Genomic DNA, 6029 nt, shown 5'->3' on the forward strand with positions numbered 1-6029 from the left:
CACTGCCTGGGAATTTGTAAAAAAGTTTCAATAATACTCACGCATGTGTTGTTCTCGTAACAGCCTGATACAAACAAAATCCCATGAAAACAAATATCGTTATGTTCAAAAATTTATAAATCCTGTTAAATTTATTCTGGGAATCTTTCCCTATTCTATTGCCATTGTCGCAACGATTTCCACCTTTCATTTTGGTACGTTAGTAACTTTTTGCTGTACTTAATTCAATTCAGATTAAGAAATGCAACTCAACTGATCTAACTGAGTATTTTGGCAAAACTTGTGTTTTGGATGTTCTTTTAGAATCGCTAACTTTGTAGGTTCAGAAATACGCTAGACTGGTAAAGATGAATAGGTCTATCTCTTGATCTACCCGTTCAAACAGGGTTTACGTGGTACGTAGAAAAAGTCGTTAGGTGGTACGCGATCAGTATAAGTTGCGAACCACTGCTTTACACTATACCTTCTCCACAGCGTTCAAAATTATGTGAAAGCGATAGACGCACGCACACTGGCAAAAAACTACAACCACGCATTTTTATTGACAGCAAACAACCGTCGTCTACTAAAACTTGCGTCTCAAACGCACCCCGCAACCACACTCGATGCTAAAAGGTTATTGCTGATTTAAAGTTCTTATGGTTTCCTTTGCGCAAACCAAAGATACTGTATACGTGTAAAAGTCTTCTGGGACACTAGAGCTTATGCCAAATACGGCTAAAGTCAAATCTAATTTCAGCCTGAGAACCTATTAAAACCCGCAAAGCGAACTTTCATCAAGTAAGGGGCCCTTGCCCTGTAAAAGGCTCTTTTCAGAGCGACGACGCTGTTGAAACAAGAATTCTCATGCACAGCGCATGCTGCCGTTAAGTTCGATTCCCGCAGTTATGTGACCTAAAAACGTCACATGCTTACGTCAGACAATAACTATTCGATCACCGACAAGTGCACGTCAGGGCATTAAACTGAGGCTAAACTTGCTTTGTGGTTTTTCTAAAATAAACCGATAAGCCTTAGATATTTTACCCTTTTCACATAAAGCGCGTGCTTGCGTGATTTAAAATTTAAATACTTTAAGTATTTATTGTAAGCTGTAATAAGCAGGTAAAGCTGTTTTCACAAATATGCTAATCCATTTCAGGTCAAACACCTGTACGCCCGTTTATCTATCGCCACATGTCCTCTACAATCTAGCCTTCGGCACTATAGCTACAAAAGATTTTATCTGAGGTCTTTTGGGCCGAAGCCTAGCTAAAATATGCAAAGTTGTTAATTCCATCCGTGGTTGGACTGCGGGCACTTTTTAAAACGATGCTACCTGTATGTCCGTCTAATGTTGTTACTTACTGTCTACAAAGCGATGTAACCCTAGTAGGGCGAAAAAGACACGGACTTGGCCGACACGGCTGTTTTGCGTCACGGTAGAAAAACTAAACTCTTTTGCTGGTACGTTCCGCTTCACACCACAACGTGCCAAGGGTGGGGCCTCGTCTAGACAATACATCATAACCTGGTATTCCTAAAAAACTCACTAAAATTATCCTTGTGACAAATTTTAATTTATCTCGGCTAATAGATTCTTCTGAGGTGCTGGAAGGGCGTTACGAACCTGTCTGTCGGGTTTAGGCTTGGCCTATGTTGTGACAGCGCACAGAGCGAGTGGGTTTCTAATTACATTGCAAATCGGGACGTTGATTTAGGCATGTTGATGCTGTTCCGTAGAACAATAACTTTGCGCGAAATCAGGATGAGATGCCCAAAAGGAAAACCACCATGTAGATACAGGTAACAGGCGGAATGTTTGGGGCGCGAATAAACGTTCCGTAAATTGTCAATAAACTCATACCGTTACCGTCCGGAGTTCCCTAGGCTTTGAACAACAAACACAGATAATTTCTTTTAAAACAATGGAAAAGAGTTAATAAATGACAATTTAAGGACATGTTTTATACTGGTAGACGTTTTTAAGATCTTTGTTTTTCAAAAAAAATGTTTTGAAGTTTTTTGATAAAATGCGACCTAAATACAATGAAATCACCTAAAGAGTGCAAAATTAAATGAAAATTAAACTTGGATCAAGGAATCTAAAATCTCGATCATCTGCTTTTCAAGTTTGAACGCAAGTTGCTTTTTTCTGTTTCAAACACGTCTCGCAATTTTTACACATGATCCTGTACCGCCACCAAGCGCTGGTTAGAAAGATTGGTCTTTTTTGTTTAGTAGATTTGTAACAAAGTAGGCTACAACAACAAAATATGGAAAATTACCATATTCTCTAGTAACTTATATTTAGCGCAGTGGTTCTCAAACTTTTTCATTATTTTTTTGAAACGGTCCCTTTGCCATTATTTCGAGGGCTCGCGGTCCTTTAGCTGGAATGTGTATTTCAGAAAAACGAAATTTGCTTGCAGGATTTTAGCTAGTTGTGCAAAAATTCGCATAATAATGAACCAAAGACAGCTTGTGACATCACAGACAAGACAAAAAAAAGCATTACGATTGTGCGCAAACAATTGCATTTTTCATAGTTGTCATTCAATAAAGGCTATTGTTTAGCAATGGTCGATTCTCAATTCTAATTTGATTTAAACTTATTCAGTGACACAATATGACGCTAAATTTGGGTTGCCATAGGTCAGGATTTTCCCTGACATGTCAGGGAATTTAGTGTTTAAATCTGCGTCAGGGAGAAATGTTAAAATGTACTTAAAAGTCAGGAATTTAAGAATATATATAAATATATATACGTATACTATGAAATTAATGTACCAACGGAGAAAGTTTCTAGTATTTTGCTACAACCGCGTCTACCATGGAACGTAAAGAGGTAAACTGGCGGCGCGCAATTTAACGTACAAGGTTACTGTTTCGTTTTGCAGTGTGTGTGCGCGCGTAACAATTCCTGTTTGTTACTAGTTGTCTGACAATACGCGTTAAATACACAAATAAAAATCCATGTCTTAAGAAAACACAGCCTTCGATGCTACGTGGGGGACGTGGGAAATTTCATGTGCTTCAACTGTGTGCCTAATATGCAAGGAACTAACTAACAATGAAAAGTCGAATGTCGTGAGACATAAAAACGTTTTTACAGTAGCATATTATTTCAAATTTAAACAGGTCTTTGTGGCTCCCGTTGTTTATTTTTGTTTTTTTTTTCTGTGTGAAATTAGTCTGAATGTTTTTTAGAGTGGTAAAGGTTGGCGACCCCTGATATATGTGCTTATTGTTTCAAAGATAGTAAGAGTAGTGAGCTTGGCCTAATAAACTTACCTAAACTGAAGCATACACAGAAAGTTAGTTGTCAAGGATCAGAGTACCATATCTAACGTTTTCTCGTGTCGCCGTCCGTGTGACTTCCGAATATTCTAAATTTATTCCGGAATAGAAGTGTTTAGATCGCAAAAAATGGTTAACGCAGCGGTTCTCAAACTGGGGTCCGTGATCCTTTAGGGCATTTTGCGGGGACCACGAAAAGGTGGAAGTAATTCAAAATCAAAGTGAAAGTGAGAATCGACCGTCTCCATTGCTATAGGCTTTATTGCATGACAACCAACAAAATGCAATTGTTCGCGCACAATTGTAATACTTTTTGTCTTGTCTGTGATGTCAGATTTGGATCATTGTTATGCACAATTTTGCATAACTGGCTAAAATCCTCAATCAACTTTCGTTTTTCCGAAATACACATTCAGGCTTACTGACCGCGAGCCCTCGAAATAAAGCAAAGGGACCGAAAATGTCTGAGAAAAACTTGGTTAACGCAACCAAGATAAATTTTCGCAGGGATTGTGTATCATAAAATATGGCACGTTAAATAAGATTATAGAATTACTTCAACAGCTTCGCGGTCCCCCCAAAATTGCCTCACGGACCCCTAAAGGTCCGCGGACCCCAGTTTGAGAACCGCTGATTTAATTCAACCTAGCCTATCTTATTATGTGGAACAATTAAAAAGGGTGCTTGCTCAAAGTAGCCTACGCTACATTGCCTGTTTCTTGTACTGCCGTGTGTCTTTGTTTACTAACAATAATTAAAAAATAGACTTTGTAATTGTTGTTGAAACTTTTGTTTCATTGAGGTTAAAACACAGGTTGGTTTGGCGCAACCAGATTTGTCCCTTAAAAGTGATTATAAAAGCTATTTATCACCAAAGGGAACTTGAAGTTGCCTACTCACGTGCACTTTCTAAACAATAAACGAAACATTTTGCACTTTTCACCTAGCCTTCCTGTGCTATGATTCTAACACTTTTAACCATTCAATTACAAATTTGTTGTTTGTTTTTACAAGTGTCTACCAGTAAATAGTTGATCAACATATAAAAACATTAATCTAAAATACAGACGCTAACGTTACAAGGCAAACACACACAATCTTAGACACAAGTTATAATTTGCGATTGACTATTGACTATTAATTTTATGTTTTTATATGTTGATTGCTACAGTACTATGTTTGAAAAACAGCGGTATGTACTGTATACTTTTTTGTTTTCACATGAAAACATGCTGAAATTGTAAGGTTACATGAATCAGTGTCAAGATTTCTTCTAAAGTTTGTGAAGTAGTGAACCTTTTATTTTACATTAGTGTTTATTTATTGTTTTACAATTTGCGAATTACAATCGTAAAAATCTATTTTTAGCCAGGTTATCATCTTTTCGAATGACAAATCTCATCAGGCTCTGGTCACATTTGTGGCTGTTGTAATATTTCTCTTTCAAGTGCTGTACTTAAAAGTTCAATAACTTGCCAAATCCAAATGTACTCTCTAAAAGTGGTGGTACATTTCTATTTGCGTGAATGTGCTCTTGTACTTACGCTAGATAATATGTACTAGTTAAATGTTACTAATGTTTAGAAGACATTGCTATAAATAGGTTACATATTGTGTGTAAAGTGCCAGTATAGTTATAATAAATGTTAAAAGGGTGTTTATGTTTACTATATATTTACAACAGAAATGTATTTTTCAATGTGATAGGTTTTGGGTCTGCATTCTGCAACTTATCTATTGTTTTTTATATCTTAACTGGCTCATGAAAATCCTACATTTTTAAAGCAATTTGTTGGGTAAAACACAAATAATCTTCACAAAATTTTGTAGCAAGTTTGGATAAGACTCCTTTTGGTAGCGAACATGATCAAACAGTAACCCTATAGCACTGCCATTAAGTTTCTCACTCTCCAATGAGATATCGAGCATGCAGGACCAACATGTCCAACGTGCATAGTTTGCCTGCAAGACCAGTTTCAGCAAGCACAAAGCAAGTGATTGACATCAAGGCAGAACAATTAAATGCCTTTAGTGCAAGGCTACACAAATAAGGACCGCGGTCCATATCCAGACCTTGGAGGCGTTCGATGTGGACTTAGACGGTCATTGATCACGGCTTCATATACACTATCATTTGTGGTTAATTACTTCATCATTGCTATGTAGCGGCAGTTTTTAAACTGGGGTGTGGAGCCTAAAGTCTTTCCAAAATCGAAAAATGGTCCATTATTTCACAATTAACAAAACGGCGATTGTTTGTGCACAATTGTATCTGCAATGTAATAAACTGAGTTTTGAATCATTACCTTACGAAGCAATCCTGCAAAACCAGATAAAATGTATTCGGTATGTCATTGTGCTAATCAATGTTCGCAAGGAGTAAATTAATGTTTAGTGCCTAATTCAAGCATTTGTTTTGCTGACATAAACATTTGGCTTAAACAAATGTGTTCATCTTAGACCGCGATTCTCCACATTAGATTATAACAAAAATTGGCTAAGACATGTTGCTTTTGCATTACTGACAGAACTGTACAGACCTTTGGTAATTTTCAACTTTTCCATCTGGACCTTTGACAAAACTAATTGAGTAGCCCTGCTTAAGTGCGAAATTTCTGCATGCAACCCCCAACTGCCATCCTATGCAGACTGGGGTTTAATCTGGAAACTTACCAATAATATATGCTGTTGAGTTTACAGCTTTTGAACATAAACTAATTCTACATTTGGATTGTTGTACAATAATAGCA

This window comes from Phallusia mammillata, chromosome 6, assembly GCF_965637545.1.
Source record: "Phallusia mammillata chromosome 6, kaPhaMamm4.hap1.1, whole genome shotgun sequence".
NCBI lineage: Eukaryota > Metazoa > Chordata > Ascidiacea > Phlebobranchia > Ascidiidae > Phallusia > Phallusia mammillata.